Source organism: Tupaia chinensis, unplaced genomic scaffold (assembly GCF_000334495.1).
Source record: "Tupaia chinensis unplaced genomic scaffold, TupChi_1.0 Scaffold000153_1, whole genome shotgun sequence".
Lineage (NCBI taxonomy): Eukaryota > Metazoa > Chordata > Mammalia > Scandentia > Tupaiidae > Tupaia > Tupaia belangeri.
In genome coordinates, this window is record NW_006159624.1 from 624397 (window position 1) to 646894 (window position 22498).

Sequence of the window (22498 nt, forward strand, 5' to 3'; positions counted from 1 at the left end):
GGTTCTTGTTTAGGGTATCCATTTCTTCTTTCAAATCATTAAAGGACTTCCTCATCTCCTGGAGCTCCTTGTCTCTTTTCTCTTCCATCTCAGTTAGTTTGGTCACTACAAATATTCTGAATTCCTTATCAGACATGTCCACAATGTCCATTGTACTGACTGTGGGTGATGTAGGCTTGATGATTTCCCTTGAGAGAGAGGCCTTTTGTTGGTTGCTCATATTTCTTGAGCCTCTGCGATTGTTCTTAGTCATCAGGTAATCTATATGTTTCTTCCTAACTTATTTAAGGTATCTCTGATTTTTAAAAGTTGTACAGGCTTAGAAAATTGATGATTTATCTTATGGTTGGCCTACCTGTTGCTCACAATTACCATTAACTGTTGCCACTAGCCCTGGATGGCTCAAAGTCCTTGCTGTTTCTAAGAAGTAGTGAGTCTTCAACTGACCTAATAAGCAACACCCCAAGAGCAACAAAAAACAAAACAGAAAATCACCAAAATTCAAACAGTCCAAAGGCTAGTGGAAAAGGATCAGACAATAAGTGACAGTACCAGGTTGGTCGGGTCTGCAGCCTCAGTCCGCCTGGTGTCCGGAACTGCTGGCCGGCTCGATCCGGATCGCAGGTGGGGTAGGGTGGGGGTTTGCCTTAAAGTCCCAGGCAACCAACCTGGGGTCCAAGGAGGAAGAACGGTGGGGATGCGAGGAGGTTCGGAGGGGTCGGGCCTGCAGCCTCAGTCCCTATCTTCTTCATCTTGTGTGAATATTCCCTACCCCTTCTTACTATGATCTTGGCTCTTCTTAATTATATTGCTTCCCCAGAGCCCTCCCAAGTGACTTGTTATATTTCCCACACTTATGCTACTAGACTAGGGGACAAGTAAGTGTTGTCTGTATTCCCCATTGCTTCTTCTAGACAATCATCCCACTTTTCTCCTTTAAATCACTCAACTTAGAAACTTGTGCAATATATTATTCAATACCAATCACTTTGCCTCCTTGTTCAGTTATATGAAGTCCTAGACCACCACCTTCCCCATTCTTTGAAGGGTCTAGTCCATGGCTCACTGTTACTTTCTCTAACTCTGTGCTTGTCATTACCTTTTTCAGTCATGTCTTCCTTCTCTTTATTCCATTTACTCACTAGCTGATCACATACTCTTACAATTCCCAAAATGTATCGGTAATCCAGAACTTTCTTCAATTTATATACTCAACGGCCTCCTTGACATCTAATTTAGATGTCTAATAGCCATCTCAAAAATGTTTATGTTTGGGACTAGCAGTTAGCATAATGGCTATGTCACTGGATTCCCATGTAGTCGACTGTGGTTCGCGTCCCGGACCTGGTGGCTTAAAACTCACGCTGGGCATGTGTGTGTGTGTGCCCAAGATCCCGAGAGGAGAATGGAGGAGAAGGGATTGTGGTGTGGCCATCCCCCCTGGGGGGTAATTTCTCACTTTCTGTCTCTCTCTCTCTGTCTGTCTGGCAAGCGCACGTGCCCTATAGCAAAAACCTCTCAAAAAAAATGTTTATGTTCAAGATTAAATTTATTTTTCTCTTTCAGATTTTTTCTATAGAGTGCGTGCACTCACCAGTGAGAGAGGGAAAGTGAGAAATCAGCCTCCAGCAAGGATGGTCATGCAGCAGCAATCCCTTTTTCTCCATATTTGTCTTTGGATTCTGGACACATACACATAAGCACCAGATGTGTTTTCCAAGCCACCGTGTCCAGGACTTGAACTGTAGAGTTGGCCATGTAGGATCCAGTACCTTAACAACCATGCCACCTGCAGGCTTCAAAGTTAAATTTCTTATTCTCTTTCCTAAATCTCCTTTTATAGCCTCTCCCATGTAGATAGACACTTCATTTTGTGCGCTACTATTTCCTTAATGCCTGGAATACAGTAGTTATTCAATAAAGGTTTAATGAGTCTTTTATATCCTCACAATAATAGCTGAAAACTAAACTGTGACAAAATGACAGTGGATTTCTGCTCTTTTGTGAAAGACCTAATAGGAGTTTATGGGCTTGCTCTGGAAATATGATAGCACAGCAGTATTAAAGGTATTTTAAGTACCGTAACTGACCTGTAGCAAACCTTTGTACCAAATCTGATTTCTTTGCCCAGGCTCTCTACTTCAGTTCATGTAGATTACTGGTAAGGTCACCCTCCTTAGTGACAGGTCCAATCATGCACTTTCCTGCTCAGAATCCTTTGTGGTATCTTCTTTAGTATATAATATTTAACTTCCTGAGAGCAGCAGGTGGCATGGTGGTTAAGGCGCTGGGCACTCCCACATGGCAGACCACAGTTCAAGTCCTAGATCTGGTCGCTTGCTTTTTCACTTTCCCTCTCTCTCTTTCTCTCTCTCTGGTCACATTAAAATGAATGAATGAATGAATAAATAAAATTAAATAAATAATTCTTTAAAAAAAGAATATAATATTGAACTTCCTCTACCTGGCATTTAAAGCTGTCCTCTTTTGAGTTTCCAGCTCCTTCCCTTCCTTTATGCTGAAATAGGACCCTTGATATACACAACATGGTAACCCTGACTCAGGTGAAGCTGGTCCCTGCATTTACCTGTATTAATCAGAACTCCTTGGCTGGAAATGACAGAAATCAGATTGGCTTAGCATAGAAGGGAATATACTGCCTCAGGTAGCTGTAAATCTTTCTCTGTACTAACATGGAAAGATGGTTACAGTGAATTATAAAGAGAAAACCAGGGTGTGTAACAGCACGTATAATAGGGTTCTATTTTATATTTTTACATCTACCTGTGGTTGTGTGTGTCCATGTGCCTGAGAAAAAAAAGTCTGGAAGAATAAATATCCATCAAATGTTAATAATGATTAACCAGTAGCAAGTACAATTGTAATGCTGTATTTTCTAATTTGTATACTGATATATGAGAATATTTTATTAATATAATAAAAAAGTTTCAAATTGTGCTTGGTTTATGGAACCAGCCTGTGATGCCATAAAATGCATCACATGCTGTCCAATATGTAGCTGTTAACTGCTTGTGGCTGTTCAAATTTTAGCTAATTAAAATTTTCATTTCTCAGTATCTGTAGCCATATCTCAAGCACTCAGTAGTGAGCTGTAGCAAGTGGCTGTCACATTGAGGTGCAGGTGCAGAACCTGTGAATGTGAATTTCCATCAATGCAAAATGTTACTGTTACACTGCAAAACATTTGTCAAGCTAGATGAATTCAGATAGATATTTACCTGGTTGTTTTCTCTAGGAGAATTGACTTTCAGATGTGGCCAGAGTAAAGCAGGTGCAGGCCTGAGCACCTGTGATCTGACAGCCACTAAGGCTGTGAGTGAGGTATTTGATCTGTGTTTGCAAATTCTAGTGTGTTTGGAAAAGACACTATCTTAGAGGCAACCTACTGAGTAAGTTTAAAAGGAAATAATAGGGAACCAGCAGTTAGCATAATGGCTATGTCACTGGACTCCCACGTAGTCCACTGCGGTTCGCGTCCCGGACCCGGTGGCTTAAAACTCACGCTGGGCGCATGTGCGTGCGTGCCCAAGATCCCGAGAGGAGAATGGAGAAGGGATTGCGGCGTGACCATCCCCCCTGGGGGGTGATTTCTCGCTTTCTGTCTCTATGTCTCTCTCTGTCTGGCGAGCGCACGCGCCCTATAGAGAAAACCTCTCCCCCCAAAAAAAGGAAATAATAAAAATTCATACTCGGTAACCTTTAAAAGAAAATAAGAACATCTAAGTCTTTTGCAAAGTTGAGATTTACCTGTTTTAATTAGAAAGCAAAACAAACTGGCCGATTAGGAGAGGATGTTGTTCCTTTTATTCTCATGTGCCTAATCCCCAAGTAAGTGAGCAAAACATGAAGAAAGAAAAATCATGTTCCTTCCTGGCAAAAAAATTAAAACAGTATAATTACTTCTGTCTAAAACCACTTTAAAGCAAACATAGGAAGCTCTACCTTGCTTTTTTAGATTTGTTTCTTACTTGGAATCATTAACATTTTGCTCCGCATGCAATGCAGAAAATTCAATGTTTTATGTCTTCATTCTAATGAAGAGTCATAAAATCTTTTTAGTGCTTTTTTTTAGTAGATTCATAATTGAAAAGCTTATGATGAGAAAATAATTTATATTGTAAATAACAAAAACTCTCATTGTTTATTTAAGAAGTAAGTGTGGTTTTAATATTTAAGTAGATACCTATTATTTCTCTAGCCTTCTTTTAAAACCATGAAATACTAGGTTCACAAACATGTCCCCCCCCCTTTTTTTTAGAGCAAAATAGCTACATTGATATCTGTAATTAATGGCATTGGTGGGAGGGCAGGAGCCCATTTCATGGTTGAGGAATTTGTACAAGAATCATAGCAGTGAATAGAGGGATTTGTTTGTTTTTAATAAAAGATTAAGAACGCACTACCATGCAACATGATTCTTATACTAATCATTCTGTTTTTCTTTCAACAAGTCAAATTTATTACAACCATAAATTGAGAAAAGCAGTCATTTTGGGTCAATTACCAAATTCAGTATTCTATTCAACACAGATGCCTCTTGAGTCTACAGGTGCTAACTATTTATTCATTGATTGGTTCTTACTTGGATTTGGTCTTTTGATCTATCAAGTTGAATTAATCTTGTCTCTAGAGTGTGGTGCAGTCATTTGGTTATTTAATAGGTTGTCAGGGAAATCATGAAGTATTTTTCTGTTGTTCTATACAAAAATGAAAAAATGAAGGGTTGTCAGGGAAATCATAAAGTATTTTTCTGTTCTATACAAAAATGAAAAAATGAGTCATGACTTTTCTGATGACCCGGTATTATCCCAATATTATTATCCTGACTCTAATGTGTTTATCATATGTCCTTAAATGTGTGTATATCCAAAAAAATATATAACATTTTAGAATATGATTTTAGTTTAGATAAATATCATAATAATACAAATCTTTCTCTGTTTCTTTCCTGTTTTTCATTTGATGTTTTTAAACCTTAGTCAGTAGGGAGTGGTGACTAACACCAGACTACATGAGATGACTCTTTCATTTATGTGCTGTGATGTTGGGCTGATCACTTACACTCTCTGACCCCATGTTCCTTATCTGTAAAGTAGTTTCTAATGATATTTATTTCATGGAGTTGTGAGAATTTACTGAATCAATAGATGCAAATTACTTATAAAAGTGCTTGCCATTTGATATGAGCTACATATTTATTATTGTTATAAAAATCTAATACATTATTTCTGATAATCACAGAATATTCCATCATATGAGGTATTTTGTTTTACTTATTAGTACTTCATTCTACTTATTAATCCTATGTTTTGTCCAACTTTATTCTTTTTTTAACCAAAAGTGGCGCTGTATTGACATTCTTATATGTGTTCTTGCACATGTATGGGATATACACTCACAAATGAGATTACTGAGGTATATTGTATATGCACTTTACTTCTCCAAGCCCTGAGAGATTGTACTTCAAAAACTCTGCACTAATTTAAACTCTTAGAAGTGCTTGAGGTTTCCATTTTTCTATATTCTCATCAACACCTGATATTATCCAGCTTCCAAATTTATACCAATGTTATACACATAAAAATGAATTGTCACTATTGTTTTGAGTTGCATTCTTTCATTAGTAAGTTCACCTATATGAATATTAATCATTTAGATTTTCTAGTGTTGAACTGGCAAACATTTAACCCCTGGTTTGGGGTGGGAAGAGGAATGTAGTAAAGGAGGAAAAAGCAAATTTGTATTGTTTGCTGATTTCCATGATATAAATGGAAACTGCAGCAAAGTTTGAGCTACCAGTTATTTTAGCAACTAGCTCACAAAGTTCATAAAATTAACAGCTCCAGCAAGATGGTATAACCCAGCTTCAGCACACCATTGGATTGCTCTTGCGAATTGCCTATTCACCAGGTTGCTCATATCTCAATTTAGTTTCCTATCTTTCTTTTTTTTTATTTATAGGCATTTGTCATATATGCTAGATAGTAATTATGTCTATGTATTTGAATATTGCAAATTATTTATGCCAGTCTGTAAGTCTTCTGTTAACTTTATGGAAGGGTTATTTTACTCAACAAAATGCCTCAAATTTTGATGTACTCAAATCTTTCCATGAATATTCTATAAAATGATAAGCTCACCATAGGAAGAAAGGGGAGTGGGTGGTTGCATGTTCAAGTAAGTTTTTAAATTCCATACACTAAAGTGTGCTTCTGGAAATTCTACTATGCCAATATGCCCTGAGATTCTCCCAGTAACAAAGCGTATAAAATTAAGTGTAACCCAGGTTTTTGCAAACTTACTTTGGCCCCAGAGATCTCTTCCACTCTCTCTCACCCAGAGCACTTATTAATATCTTGTATATGAGAGAATACTGATTAGAACATACTAGTTTATATCATACCTATAGTTCAGTTTTTTTGTTTAATTTTTGAGAGGATTTTTGGCCTTGAAGTGTATGCACTCACTAGAAAGAGACAATGAGAGGGAAAGTGAGAAATCATCCCCCAGGGGGAATGGCCACACAATCCTTTCTCCTCCATTCTCCTCCTGGGATCTTGGGCACATACACACATGTGCTCAGCTTGAGTTTGAAGCCACAGGGTCCAAGACTTGAAGCACAATCAGCGACATAACCAGTATGCCATCTGCTGGTCCCTCTAAATAGCTTAATTTTAACCCAACAGTTTTGGATCATATATTCCTTGAACAGAGAGCAGAGTTGGTATGACTTAAAAACTTTATAATGTCACCTATTTATTCAACCAATATCTTTTCAGTATTACCTGGGGTAAACTGGGGTTCCAGATTTCAAGGATTTTTTTTTCCCTTAAGTCATCACAACTTGCTTGTGTGGACTTTGGAGCAATTTCAAGAGCTTTAATATTCACATAAGCCAGTGTTCATCCACCTCTTGTTTCTTCTTTTTTTAAAAAAAAAAAAAAAAAAATCAATATTCCATCCGTGAAAAAGACACAGAGACAGCAGTCCAACAAGGATATTGATTTACCCGTAGCCTCAGCCAGGCCCCAGTCATGGGACTGCACATGCCCATCATACTTTGGGAGGTCTCTGGGCAAAAATCTGGAACCACCCAATGTGGGTCAACCTTACAGGGATTTTTGTTTTACTACTGCACTACTATCCAGCCCTGAGTTCTTTATACTCCAATGTCTAGTGTTCTATGCTGGAATATTTCTTTTTCTTTCTTTTTTTGGGGGGGAAATGTTTTTGCTATAGGGTACGTGTGCTCGCCAGAAAGATAGAGAGAGACAGAGAGATTGAAAATGAAAAATCACCCCCCCCACAACCGGAGGGATGGCCATGCCGCAATCCCTTCTCCATTCTCCTCTTGGGATCTTGAGCACACACGCACACAGAGAGATCGAAAATGAAAAATCACCCCCCCACAACCGGAGGGATGGCCATGCCGCAATCCCTTCTCCATTCTCCTCTTGGGATCTTGAGCACACACGCACATGTACCCGGCATGAGTTTAAGCCACCGTGTCTGGGACTTGACCCGCGGTCGGCTACATTTGAGTTCAGCAACATAGCCATTACGCTAACTGCTGGTCCCTATGCTAGAATATTTCTAATGGTGAAAAACATATTACATGTTCCCATCTCCTAATAAAGAGAAACACAGAAATATACCATGAAGACTTGTACAGTTTAATTGTGTTACAGGCTAATCCATAATGACTAGGCAAATTTCTTTTGTTGTGCTAAAATCCTATTTTATTGTCTTTAAATAAGGTGCATTAATTTATATTTAAGTTCATAAGGAAATCACCTTTATTTGGGACTTACGACATCATGTATTAGTAGTATGTTTTTCAATGTGGTTATTACTGTAGTATAAACAGGCTGAAAGAAGTAATGATATCTTTTTTCCACCTACACCCAAAACTCAAAATTATTTGTTAGGACAAGTGGGAGGCTAGAAAGCCATGCTTCCAGCAGAAGTCAAACCTATCTGCCCTAAGCCAGTTCCATGCTCAGAAGGCAAAGGCTGCAATGATGATGATTCAATTGGGCTTGTGCATTCACTTGTGATACCTGGTTTTGCTCACATAATGGCTGTGCCTGCTGATTAAATCCATATCTCTTACTGAAAACTTATTTTGATTATTAATAAAGGAAATTTTAAAGATGGCAAGAAAATTACATTTCCTTTAGAAATTTATGATGTAAGCATAGTTTCTTCAACTGACTCTTTAAAAATTGAGAAGACCTCAAACTAACAGATTAATGAGCCTTCTCCACTATTCCCACTCAAACCCCCTTGGACTTCCTCACTTAATAAATCTGCTGCATATGTTTTAACTATCATAAATAACACAAGTCTTATTTCCTTAAAATAGGGATAACTGGAGCTGGCAGGTTGCATGTTGGATAAAGGTGCTGGATTCCCACATGGTCGACCATGGTTCAAGTCCTGGACCTGGCGACTTGCTAGACTGCTTTCCCTTTCTCTCTGTCTCTGTCTGGTCAAATTTTAAAAATGGTAATAATAGATGGAATGAAATAAATAATTCTTAAAAACAAATAGGGATAACCATTCCAAGGACTCTTTTCAGTATTTCTGGCTGGTGTAGATGGTATATCGGAGGCTGTTTTCTCATTCTTTCCTCATTCTCCCCAAGAAGAGGTGTTACCTCTGGCATTCACTGTTATCCTGTAGCTTACCTAATGTCCTTCCTACAAAGAATTAAGCACTGGAAGAGTCAAACCTGAGCACTTGTGCATTTAGAACAGAGGTCCCAGTCCCAAGCTGTAAATGTCCTAACTCCTCTAGGAACAGGATGAATCATTTTGACCACAGCTTTTTGGATTAATGTAACAGAAAATGATTTGTGCCACATGGTCAAAAAGGAATTCTTAAATAAGAATAAAAGTAAATCCTATGAAATTACAAGATTGACTGGCCTCTCTGTAAACTGAAAGGAGAAACTGAAAACCATCAAAATTATTCATACTCTCCAAGTCTTATGGTCTCTTCATTTATGTTTACTTCATTCTTCTCTCCAGGTATCTGTCCATTAACTTTCACTTCTTTTCCAGGCTCAAATGGTCACACAAGGCAGTTCTGTATCTCCTGAGTTTGTATGTCCTAAATTGAAGAGGTTAATAAGGATATATGAAGGTCTTTAAATCTCACTTCAGATTCTTATTTTAAACACATATCAATTGTACATATTCACAGAGCATAGCATGATTTTTTTCAGTATGTGGCTACAATGTATTATAATCAAATCAGGGTAATTAGCATATTCATAACCTCAAACATTTATCATTATTTTGTGTTGGGAATATTAGGAATCCTCTTTTGAAAATGCAATGAATTATTTTTAGCTATGGGTACCCTACTGAGCTATAGAGCACTAGAACTTGTTTCTTTTGTGACTATAGTTTTCTCCCTGTAATAGCACCTCCCTACTATTTCCCACCTCTAGTAATCATTATTCTAGTCTCTATTTACATACATGAGGTCCGCATTTTTAGTTTCCTCATGGGTGTACACATATGGTTTTATTGTTTTTGACCCTGGCTTATTTAACGTAATCTCTTCCTGGTTTGTCCATATTGCCTTGAATGACAAGATTTTATTATTTTTAGTGGCTGAAGAATATTCATGTATCTACACATGCAGACAGCACACTTTCTTTATCATGCATATATTGATTCCATATCTTGGCTGTGAATAGTGCCAGTAAACACTGTATGTAGATGTGTCTACACATGTACTAATTTCATTTCCTTTGGGTATATGCTTAATAGTAATTCATATGGCAGTTCTATTTTGATGAACTTCTCTATTATTTTACATAATTACTTTGCTAATTTAGATTCCCACCAGCAGTGTATGAGTTCCCCCTTTCCTATATCCTCCCCAGCGTTTGCTTTTTTTGTTTGTTTTTTTGATAATAGACATTTTAACTGGGGTGAGATGGTATCTCTCTCTTTTTTTAAGATGTTACCTCTTTGTGGTTTTGATTTCGTATTTCCCTGATGATTAGTGACATTGAGCATTTTGTCATATACTTACTGGCCATTTGCATGTCTTTTAATAAATCATTTACCCATTTTAGTAGGACCATTTGTGGGAGTTTTGTTTTGTTTTGTTTTCTTTTCTTTTCCTGAGTTGAGTTTATAGTATATCTTGTATATTAATCCTTGTTAGATGTGTAGCTTGCACATATTTTTCCCATTCTATAGATTCTCTCTTCACAATGTTGATTGTTTTCTTTGCTGTGCAGAAGCCTATAGTTTGATATAATTTTGTCTACTTTTTTTTTCTGTTGTGTGAGCTTTTAGGGTCTAATCCAAAAATTCCTTGCCCAAATCAAAGTCTGGTTGTGTTTCTTCTGTTTTTCTATAGTAGTTTCATAGTTTGGGGTGTTATGGTTACGTCTTTAATCTATTCTGGGTTGTGTGTGTGTGTGTGTGTGTGTGTGTGTAGTGAGGAAGGGGGCCAGTTTTACTCTTCTACATATGGATATTCTATTTTCTCAGCATTATTTATCAAAGAGATCTTTTTCCAATTAATATTATTAGGACCTTTGTTAAAAATCAGTTGGCTGTATTTGTATTGAATATATAGTTAGATTTATTTCTAAGGTTTTTGTTCTGCTTCATTGGTCTATGTATCTGGTTCTGCTCTTAGTACCATATGGTTTTGGTTACTATAGCTTTATAAAATAAATGTGATTCATTCAACTTTGTTATATTTGTTCAGGATTGCTTTGGCTATTTGGGGTGTTAGATACAAATTTTAGGAAATTTTTTCTATCATTTGTGAAAAATGTCACTGGTATTTTGATAATGGTTGCATTGAATCTATGATTTGAGTAGGGATGTTATAATAATAATTCTTCCAATCTTTGAACAGAAGTTTCATTTTTTTATGTCTTTCATCAGTGTTTTATAGTTCACTGTAGAGACCATTCACCTCATTAGTTACATTTATTACTGGGTACTTACTTTTATTTTGGCCATTGTTAATGTGATGACTTTCTAATTTCGTATTTAGCCATCTTTTTCATCTGTGTATAAAAACACTAGTGACTTTTGTATGTTCATTTTGTATCCTGCAACTTTACTGAATTTGTTTATTAGTTCTAGGAGAGTTTTGGTGAAGTCTTTAGGTTTTTCTATCTATGCAATCATGCCATCTGCAACAAAGATAGTTAGATTTCTTCCTTTCCAATTTGAATGTCCTTTATTTCTTTCTGTTACTATTCATTCTGGCTAGAACTCCCAATACTGTGTTATCTAAGAATGGAGACAGTGGACATCCTTGTTCCAGTGTTTACAGAAAAACCTTTCAACTTTTCCCCATTCAAAATAACGTTAGCTATGAGTTCTACAAATTTGGGGTGTAGTTTGTCCTTGCTTTTTTAGTTTGTGGTACAAAGGCAATATATGGCTTTACTAGCTGAAATTCTTGTGTCCTATATCTTGTTTATTGAACGTTTTATAATGGGAAGGGATGTGGTATTTTATCACATGCTTTTTTTTTTTCTGATACCTATTTTATTTTCCCAGTGTTTGTTTTGTTTGTTTGTTTTTTGTTATTCTCTATGGAGAAACAACAAAATCACAAGTTGGAGCCAGAGAGGTAAAATACACATGAAATAGAAAATAGTCTCCCATCACCATCTCCCTTTGAAATGCCATTTTTTAATGGAAGTTATTTTACAGGGGCAAACAGAAGATTAAGTTGAAGTCTCTTGCTTTTATAAAACAGGGAATCAAATGTTTGCTAATTGTTAAATAAAAAGCAGCAAAAATCCCTCCTCTATAAACATAATTCTACACTGTATCAATATTTTACCAATACAAGATTGCTGCAGGAAGGGGAGAAAGAGCTGGCTAGAAACTGGTGCCAAGTCAAAGTGAATGTGTTGGTGCTTTTTCTGAACTCTTGCCGAAAGTAGCGTTTTTCAGTATTTTTCTTTTTTTTTAAGAATTTTTTTCATTTAACTTTATTTATTGTAATTTGATCAAAGAGAGACAGAGTGAGAGGGAGAGAGAGAGATGGAAAGTGAGAAAGCAAGCTGCCAGGCCTGGGACTTGAACCAAGGTCAGCCATGTGGGAGTCTGGCACCCTTAACCACCACACCACCTGCTGGCGCCGAGTATTTTTCAAAAAAAATAAATAAATAAAAAGATGACTCTAATTCACCAGGGTTCTATGACCCCAATTCATCACTCTCTCTTCTTGTTTCTTCCCACTCCCGAGTAATACAAGGGAAGCACAATTTTGTCGAACACAACCTGGGAAGAAAAGGGGTTGGACTTAAGGACGGGAAGAGGGTGGAAGAACTAGCTAGCTAGCTGCTACACTGGCTTGGGAGGTAGGAAATGACCCCATCCTCGTTTTAACACATATAAACAAGGAACAAAATCATTTGGCAGTTGCATTTTAAGAAACAACTACACACCTTTACTTCATGGATTAAAGCCTTTATAATAAATCATAGAATTAAATCAGAATTTTAAAATATTTTACTTGAAAGAAAAGTGAAAAACGAAAACCTTCAAAACTAGAGTGTAGCCCTCTTAAGAATGTCAAATGTGCATTCAAAGTACTAGAAAGCAGGCAATTTTAGCAAAAAGTGATGTCACTACAACATATGAACTGCAGTTATTAACAGAAAGTTCTGAAATATAAAGATGCTCATGGAAACCAGCGAAGAGAGGACCCACTGGCAAGGATGCAGGAGGGTGAGCAGGTACTTTGGAAATAAGGCTCAGAGATGAAGGACACTGGTCCCAGATCTGAGGTGGACGCCTGGCCAACTGTCTCGGCTCCAAGGGGCAAAATACAACCAGCGAGATCCGAGGAGAGAGCACTGCTGCAGCCCCAGGCAAGTCTAGTTGCCACTCCCAATTGGGCTAGATGCACCTTTCAGACTTCAGCAAGGTCTCCGTAGAAGGATTTGCTTTCTGACGTGTAGAAATGATACAGGAAACCTAAGAGAACAGCACCGACAATGGGGAAAATCCAATAAAACCAGCAGCTTTTGCACAAATTCTCTTTTGAAGGGTCATTGTTATCACCTTCAGGCTTAAGGTCACTCGGATGGACGTCACCAATATAGTACTGTTGAGCATTTCCCTGGCATCAGAGGAGTGGCCTACATCTTCAAAGCTTTCACTTGCATCTGCACCAGCTTATTCCAGCAGAACCTCTTCTCCACCCGGATGCTCATTGAAGAAGCGGGTGATATCGTAGATTCATCCGTGGATCACCAGCCATATTTCCTTCGAGGAGTTGCGCTTTGCCACCTCCTCCAACCAGTAGTAGGTGATGGAGGCCTCGGGTTCCTGCCCTTTCCCACCGCTGCTGCTAGCTTCCATTGCCGCCATTGTTCTTGAGACGCCACCTCGCCTACGCTATCTGGGTTTCTGCAGCTAACTTCCTGGATAAAGCGCTCTCTGATACCTATTAAGATGATCATTTGGTTTTTGTGCTTCATTCTGTTGATGTAATGTATGGCATTTATAGATTTGCATATGTTGAAACAGGCTTGCATCTCTGGGATACATCCCACTTAAATATTTGATGTGCTGTTGAGTTCAGTTTGCTAATATTCTGTTGAGTATTTCTGCATTTATGTTCATGAGGGATATTAATCTATAGTTGAATCTCTTTATTATGTATTTACATGGTTTTGGTATCAGAGCAGTACTGTTCTTATAAAATTAGTTTGGGAGGATTTCCTCTGCTTCAACTTTTTGGTAATAGTTTGAAAAGAATTGATGTTAAAGGTTTTGTAGAACACAGCAGTGAAGCCATTGGGGCCTGAGCTTTTCTGTTGGAAGATTTTATTAATGATTCAATATCATCTTATTGGTCTGTTCAGGTTTTCCATTTCCTCCTGGATTTATTTCAGTAGGTCATATGTGTCCAGAAATTTTGTTTCCTTTCCAATTTGTTGGTGTATGATGTACACCACAGTCTCTAACAATCTGTTATGTTAATGTATTATCCATTTTTAAAATGGCATATGCACACACATGAGAGAAACAGAAAGTAGGTACCCCTCTGTCCCAAACTCTGCAATTTTGCTGCTCTGTGGGATTGACCTGATAATAGAAACCACTGAATAACTTCTCACAAATGTGAAAGCTTAAAACTACACAATTTATTATCTCACAGTCTTTATGGGTCAGGCAGGAGTTTGGATTTGAGTTAGCTGGGTCCTTCGTTCAGTTTCATCTTAGGTGAAAATCTAGTTGTCTGCTGGGGCTGTGATCTCATCAGAGGATCAGGGTCATCTTCTAAGCTCACTTGTTGGCAGAATACAGTTCCCGGCAGCTGCAGAACTGAGACCCTGAGCTCTTAGAGGCCACCCACCACTCCTGGCCATGTGGTCTTCTTCACAATATGGCAATCTGCATTTTCAAGGCCAACTTGACAGTATGCCTGCTGCTTCAAACCTCTGATTTTGGTTATTAACTCAGAGACAACTGATTAGGGACCTTAGTTGTAACATCATATTTCTGTTGTCTTTGCTATATAATTAAGGAATGACAATGACATTCCATTATATTCATAGGTCTTCAGAACCAGAGAGAGGGACTATACAGGGTTTTTTTTCCCCAAGGGCAGAAACCTTTGAGGCAAGCTGAGAATTCTGCCTTCTGCAATAAAATAAAAAGAGTAGAGGTTGATCTTGATCCACCTAGGCATAATGCCACTGTCCTTCAGCATGAAGGAGAATTAAGATGTAGGTCTGGGACCAGCAGATGGCATGATCGCACAGTTAATATCTCTTCTTGATGTCATTATATATATCCATCCTTCTATCCACCCAATTACAGCAACTAACCAATTGTTTCTTAACACTGATAATTTGGCCACATGTTCATAACCTTGAAAAACTAAGAATTCCTTTATATTTTTAACAACTAGTAGGGGCTTGGTACAGAGTTGGCATTTAGCAGTAGTTCACTCACTTCTAATGCAGCTTCTCAGACCGCAGGTTAGTACCTAAATCACTTCGATTTGTTGTAATCAAGGAGGTGGCAGAACTGTAGAATTGTAGGGCATAGAGATACTTGTGTCATTTCCATTCCTATACTCTAGGTAAGTAAGTAAAATGCACATCCAGTCTTCTAAGACTTCTTTTTCTTATCCTCTCATCATTCTCACTTCCTCAAGCATATAATATATATTGAGCTTTGCCCTTTCTGAGCTCTCAGGCCTGAGGCAGCCCTGAGGGAGGGCAGAGCCCATAAGTCTGTCAGGCCAGAGTTCCATGCCTTTTCCTCTACTAGCCTCCGCAGTTATTGACTCTCAGAGCCTTGCTGTAGGACTTTACATCATCTCTAAGGAATAGTCCCAAGTGTCAGAATCATTTGAATTTTTATTCTGCCTTCCCTGATATTAACTGGGCCTGCCACTTTTGTGAGTTTTGTGTCACTACACTTTTAACATCTTTTCTATGAATTGATCCATGTGATTGAATTTTTAAAAATCTAACAAAAAATGTATAGCCCAATTTAGTTTAACTTATACCCAATATTTATGCCTTCCTTGATGGAGTTGTAGAGTGCATGCTATTAGTAAGTAAACTTACACTTCCTTATATTGTCCACCAATAAACCACCAATATACTGCTAGAGGCAAGAAATGCTAAGTAAAGCCAAGGGCATGGTATTTGAATTTGTTCTTTCAGGAGTAGTCGAGGAAGATGATGAAAGCAGCTCATGCAGAGGTAGACCTATGTATTTTTCACTAACTGAAAAGAAATATCAGTAGGATTTGCTGGCTTGGGCTTTCTATTTAAATGGCAAACTTTTCTCCATTACCAAAAACATGGGCAAAGGCTAACTGTTCAATGCAGAGAAAATTGCTTGGTTTACCTGAAATAGCTATGTCTTCCTGCTGCAACAAATTACAGGAGATCATGTGGCTTAAAACATTTTCTTTTCACTTGGAAGTCCAAGATCAAGGTGTTAGTAAACTCAATGTCTGCCTCTTGCTGGTTACAGATATCCACCTTCTTGCTCTAGCCTTATGTGAGAGAGATCATCTCTCTCATAAAGACACTGATTCCATTCATAAGGGCTCCACACTCTTGAGCTGATTACCTCTGAAAAGAGTCCATCTCCAGATCTTATCACATTGGGGATTTAGGTTTTGACATGTGAATGAAAAAGAAACACAAACATTCAGTCCATAGAAAGAAATCACTGAGGATTTTGGAGGAGTGTAAAGAAATTGTCATAGCTATCCACTGGAGAAGATTTTAATAGTATAGGTGAGAGAATACGGAGGCCTGAATAAGGCAATAGTGCTCAGCATAAGAAAAAAGTAAATACAGGAGAGCACTACAGTAAGTAAGACTTGGCAACTGCTGTGGTTTGAATATGATTTGTTTCCCCAAAGTTCATGTGCTGAAAGCTTTTTCCCCAATGTAATGGTGTTGAGAGGTGGTGGGACTGTTTGGATCCTGGGGCCTCCTTCATGTATAGATTAATACCTTTGTAAGGGAGGAAGATAATTCCTTTTCTTAGTAGTGGGTTAGTTTTCATAAGACTGGGTTGTTATTGGGACCAGCAGTTAGCGTAATGGCTATGTCGTTGGACTCCCACATAGTCGACTGTGGTTCGCGTCCCGGACCCGGTAGCTTAAAACTCATGCCAGGCGCGTGTGCGTACATACCCAAGATCCCTAGAGGAGAATGGAGGAGAAGGGATTGCGGCGTGACCATCCCCCCTGGGGGGGTGATTTCTCCCTTTCTATCTCTCTGTCTGGCGAGCAAGAAAAAACCATAAAAAAAAAAAAAAAAAAAAAAAAAAAAACGACTAGGTTGTTATCAAAGATGGCTATCCATAGGTTACTCTCTTTGGATATGCCTGCTTTTCTTCTGTCCACTAATTTGTGACATAAGACTGGAAACTAGCCAGTTGCTGGTCCCATGTTCTTGAACTTTCCAGTCACCAGAATCATGAGCCAACTAAACTACGCTTTATAAATCACCCAGTCTCTCATGTTTCTTTTTAGTAGACTAAGACAGCAAATGGCCAGAAATGGCATGAAAGGAGTGAGAAAACTGGAGGAAAAAGAATGAGGCTAAGATGACTTGGAGATTTTGAGCCTGCATGAGTGAGAAAATGTTGGTTGGATTTGTAAGGACAGAGAACTTAATACAAACTGCAGCTTGAAAGGAGGGGGAAAACTGTATTCTGCTTTAGATTTGTGGCATTTTGGGGAGGGTCTATGGAACAAGAAGTTGGTAGTCAGGAGAGAACACAGAGCTGAGAACACACTCTGATTTAAGGGTCCATAGATTCAACATAAGAAGGAAAGTCCCAGAACAAGACAATCTCCTATGAAGAGAGCCTAGAAATAAAATGATAATGAGGTTAAGGATAGATCCTTGGAGGGCACCACCATTTTCACAACAGGGTGATGAAAAGGAAAATCTAAAGGAATTAGAGAAAGTAGTCATTTTAAATATCTGAAACAGGAGAGTGGGTGGGGATGGGGCCTCAGTCAACCTCTACTCTTCCTCCAATAGCAAACAGAAGTCTAAAAATGAAGAAAAAACTAAGTTCTCTATCAAGTACCAGTCATTGTACTAAACATCTCATTATGCGTTGTAGTTTTTAAATATAAACATAGAGCCAGGATTTGAACATCTAGTACTATTTTTCGCTAATTCTGTGAAATTGGTTAAGTTTCCTCTTCTATTACCTAATACATTTCATTTTTTAAAGATTATTTATGTACTTTATTTTTTTAAAGTTTTCTATTGAGCATGCATGGGCCCTTATCAGCAAGAGACACACACATACACAGAGAGTGAGAAGACAAGCCAGTAGGTCTGGCACTTAAATCATGGTCATCCATATGGGATTCCAGCTCCTTAACCACCACCACCTGCTGGCCCTTGTAATACATTACTTTAGGCTTACTTTTATAATGTGTCTCCCCTGCAGAAAACTCCATGAGTTTGAAGAACATGCCTGTTTTATATATTCCCAATGTCTGCGTGTATTAAGTATTCAGTTAATGTCAGTTGAATGACTAAGTGGTTTCATTCTAGTCACACATTATTGCCTGTGGATACCTCTTCTGTCCTCTTTAAAGACAATGACTAGCCAGTGGCATAGTGAAAGTGACCAGGTAACATGGCCAACTAACTATGTGGTTTGAGTCCTAGACCTGGAAGCTTAAAATACATACTAGACATATGTGCCCAAAACCCCTAGAGGAGAATGGAGAAGGGATTGTAGTATGGCCATTCACCCTGGAGAGTACTTTTTAACTTCCCTTCTCTGGCTCCCTCTCTCTTCAGTGAACATACATACGCTACAGCAAATTTTAAAGGGGTGGGGGGATAAATTCTCATATATATACACTTGTCCATTTTAGGTTCCTCAGTTTTCACAAGAGAAAATCAGTTTTAATCATAGCTTAATTGCCTATTAACTAAAAGACATAAGTCTATTTAACTGAAGAGTTTCTTGCTGAGTAGTATGTAAAACCTTGGCCTGGAGAAACTATACCTAGAAAGGAGACACGTAGTCATCTACTCTTCTGGAACATACTTTGTGTTATGAGTTAGACACTGCTCTAAATACTTGATGCACAATCCTCGTTTAATTTTTATTCTGAAGCAGGTGCTACAGTATGAACAGACGCATTTGACGAATATGGAAACTGAGGCATAAAAACATGGATCATACACCTCATAAGCAGCAGAGCTGGTGTCTGGCCTATGCTCAGCCTTTCATTGTGCTGCCTCTCTAGTTAAACTGAGACTGAATCATAACGCCCAGCTCCTCCACTCTGTCCCACAGAATTGTTTTAGTGGATTCTGCTTATATTAAACCTCTATTGAATTTTAAGAAAAATAGCACTGTCCTACCACCACTGTTTATCCTGTCTGGTTACTATATCAGAAATAATCTGCTTATCCTAACCCACTTGCCTTTTTTTTTAGCTTATTCTTATTTATTTATTTATTTATTTATTTATTTATTTATTTTGCAAAAGGGAAATTAAGAAAAGAGTTCCACAGAAAATAAGGTGCTATTAACAACAGGTACTCGATTAAATGTTTTAAAACAAAAAAATCTCTCCCCTGATTATTTATATGACAGGGGACATTGTTAAGTTGTTTTTTTTTTTTTTTTCCTTGTTCCATAGCCCCATCTGCACAAAACTTTCCGTTGTAAAGACATCACTCCTACGAGGATTTATTTTTTTAATCTTATGTAGTGGACCAGCATTACCTGATTGTATTGACTATTAGTTCATTTACACTCAAGAGTTTAGTTTCTGTCACTATTTTATAACACCATACAATTTCCTTTCTTCCTCTGCTCCAACTTCTTACAGACGCTTCCTTATTCTATTGATGTAAGTTGATAAAATTCCCTTCTGGAACAAAATTAGAATACATAATCTTGAGTCAGGTGAGGAAACTGACATCAGGGAAATTATTCAAGTATGTGCACCATAGTGTAAGACCTAACATTTATGCCAAATTCGTCTCTAACTCGATTTTTCCCAGACTACATGAACTTGTGTGGAAAGATATACTCACAGTCATCATACCAGGTTTGTCCCTTGACCTTTGTGATCTTATGTACTTCATGTGGTCTATTTCCCCATCTTTAAAATGGAAATAATATATTTACCACACAGGATGGTTGGACAGATTTGTTTAAGAGTTAATTTATGTAAAGTGCTTAGAAAAGTTCCTGGGATAGTACACCATTACCAACTCCTATTCCTCTATCACTTTCTCGGTTCATTTCTGTTGTCTATGGAGAACCTGCAGCCTCTCTGAAAAGGTCATGCTTATTTCTAAGGATCCTCAGCAAGGTCTCACAAAGGCTATCAGTTTTCACATGGGCTTTTTTTACTTACTACATTGGTTACGCTTTCAACAATGCTGCTTCAAGGTTTCCCAACCTAGCCTTTGTGGGCAGCCACTGACACTTGTGATTAGGATGCTCTTTCTCAGTACTGAAAACTATGCCAAGGCTTCATATGTGCTATTCCCTGAAGTCTGAGAGATTGCTTTTGTGTTACCACAGTGTCGATTCTGATCAGTGTTCTTTCTGCCTCAAGTTTCCTTTGTCCCTTTCCCTTTGCTCTATGGAATTGAATAAAGATCCATGAGCTAGCAAGACCAATATTATAAAGAGACTCCATGCTGCCCTTTTCCCCTGTGCAATTGTTCCTCTCCTTGTTCTTCTGTCCACCCTGCTTCCCACCAGCTTATTAGACTCTTGCAGCTGTCTGAATCCCGCTGGAGATCAGTTGACCCTCCTACAGATGATAGTCAGGTCCCTGTGTTCAGGAGCACTCCCCAGTGAATTACAATATGAATTAGGGCTAGAGAGCATATCTGAGAATTCCTCACCTTCCTAGCACTTATTTAGAGGCTGAACTCAGAAGTTGCTCAAAATAGCTCCCAAGAAGACCTAGTGACTAACTCCTTAATTAGTATTCTTAGCACTTAGTTAGAGGCTGAGCTCAGAAGTTGCTCAAAATCGCTCCCAAGAAGACTTAGTGACTAACTCCTTAATTAGTATTGATAGCTCATGGCCAAATCCCAGTGAAGAAACCTCTTTGGGGAGGAAACATTCATTGTCTCCCAAGTTCATTGAGGACTATCCTGGTTTTAGTACTGAAACTTCTGTGTCCCAAGAAATCCCTAATCCTGGAGAAACTGAGCTGTTGTTGGTCTAGCACTAGGATTCTCCAGTTTGAAATATGCCCCTTACAACTCCTCTAATTAAACATCATGTCCTACTCCATCCTGCTAGACATACATGCACACTGCCACCATCATCCGGCTTCCTGTTTCTCCAGCTTGTATCAGGTTATATAAGTTAGTGATCCTTCATTGCTCCAGATTTTACAGCCCACAGGAAAATATTCTTGTCCTCTAAGCCTTTTCTCTCCATTTGTTCTGTTATCATTCTTCATGACATTACTGAATTGGCAGAGGGCCTGGGTAGAAATGGAGTGCTTTCAATCGAGAGAGGCTAGAGTTTAGATATTGCTGGCATTTCTATCTTCTGAATCCTTATAGAATTATCATACCTAATGCATTTTCTTATGTTCATTTGCAATTCTTGGGAAGAGAGAGTAGGGAAACTCCCTGGTGGGTGAGGCCCTTACACCTTGTTATCATCTCACCGCATAACTGCTGCTTTCACACTGATTCCTTACACCAGTTCTTGGGCCTGGCACAGCCTCACCATCTGCTTGTGTGACACCAACATTATGGCCTCCCTCCATGCATTCCTAAATGGGGCTGGGGAAGGCCATGGAGATGGTAAGTGTGCCAGCTGGCAACAGTGATACTAACATAGCCAGTGATGAATCATGGCCCACGACAGGGAGGAAAGCAGAGGATGCTAATTGTGAGGCATGATCAGTGCCACAAGGCAGACCTCTTTGCTCTGGAAGCAGAATCAATATGTGTTGTATGTGTTTCTGCAGCAAATGCATCAATGTCTTTTTGATATTCAGTCACAAGAGAATGGTCAGTAGAAGAGAAAACTAGAAATAAAGATCTGAATTGTTCTATGTTTACTTCTGTGTATCTCTAACTGGCATGATTGGTAGACACTCCAAAGAGTGTGAGGATTGCTTGTAAATGACAGTGGATAGTTGTTTATAACCTACTGAAGTCCCACCTACCTCTACTCCTCTTGTAATATCAATGGTTTTCCATGTCCTGCAGCTGATTCATTGAGATATATTCAATTCTCTGAATGCTGCTTTCAGGATTAATTAAATCAGGTAGCTATTCAAGATTTTTTTGCAGATTTTTTTGTTGTTGTCAATACCATTTTTTTTCAATTTGCCAGAGGGTATGTGTGCTTACTTGAGAGAGCAAGTGTGTACAAGAGAGAGGGAAAGTGAGAAAGCACCCATGGGGAATGGTCACACCACAGTTCCTTTTCTTCCATCTTTCCCAGAGATCTAGTGGGAGGTAGGGTCCACTAAATAGAAAATTCCAGATATTGGCCACACTGTGGTAGCACAGATGGTTGGGATTCACAGCATGATCATAGAGCCATATGGAAAGGGTCAGGGTTCAGAATCTAGGTGACATGAAGATGCTAGACACATCTGTAATCCTGGCTGTGTAGAAGGCTAGGGGTAGTGGGAGGATTGTGGTATGGCAAGACTTTATCAGGGTCTTAATAAGTAAGTAAACTTAAAAAAGAAAGGCCTAATGTTAGGAGAATTCTTTATGAGCTAAAACAAGTCACAAACAAGGAATAGTGAATGGAAAGTATGATTTGTGATCTACCTAGAGTGTATTCCCAAAAAGGTGGTGATGATATGGCTAAGAGGTAGCAACCATTACATCAAATGCTTAGAAGTTCATACTTGAGATACACTGAAACTAGGAGATAAGAAAGACAAAAAAAAAAAAAGAGGGAACATTCAAAGGATTATTAATCTAAATGACCCTTAAAGA

The 22498-nt window shown here is 38.4% G+C and overlaps 1 protein-coding gene and 1 pseudogene across 1 annotated transcript in view; one reads left to right on the plus strand and one right to left on the minus strand.

The window, feature by feature from the left end:
* PLPPR1 (phospholipid phosphatase related 1) overlaps positions 1–22498 on the plus strand; it is a 349623-nt gene that overhangs the window by 251029 nt on the left and 76096 nt on the right. The window lies entirely within an intron of this gene.
* LOC102483039 (cytochrome b5 type B pseudogene) lies at positions 12937–13403 on the minus strand (annotated as a pseudogene).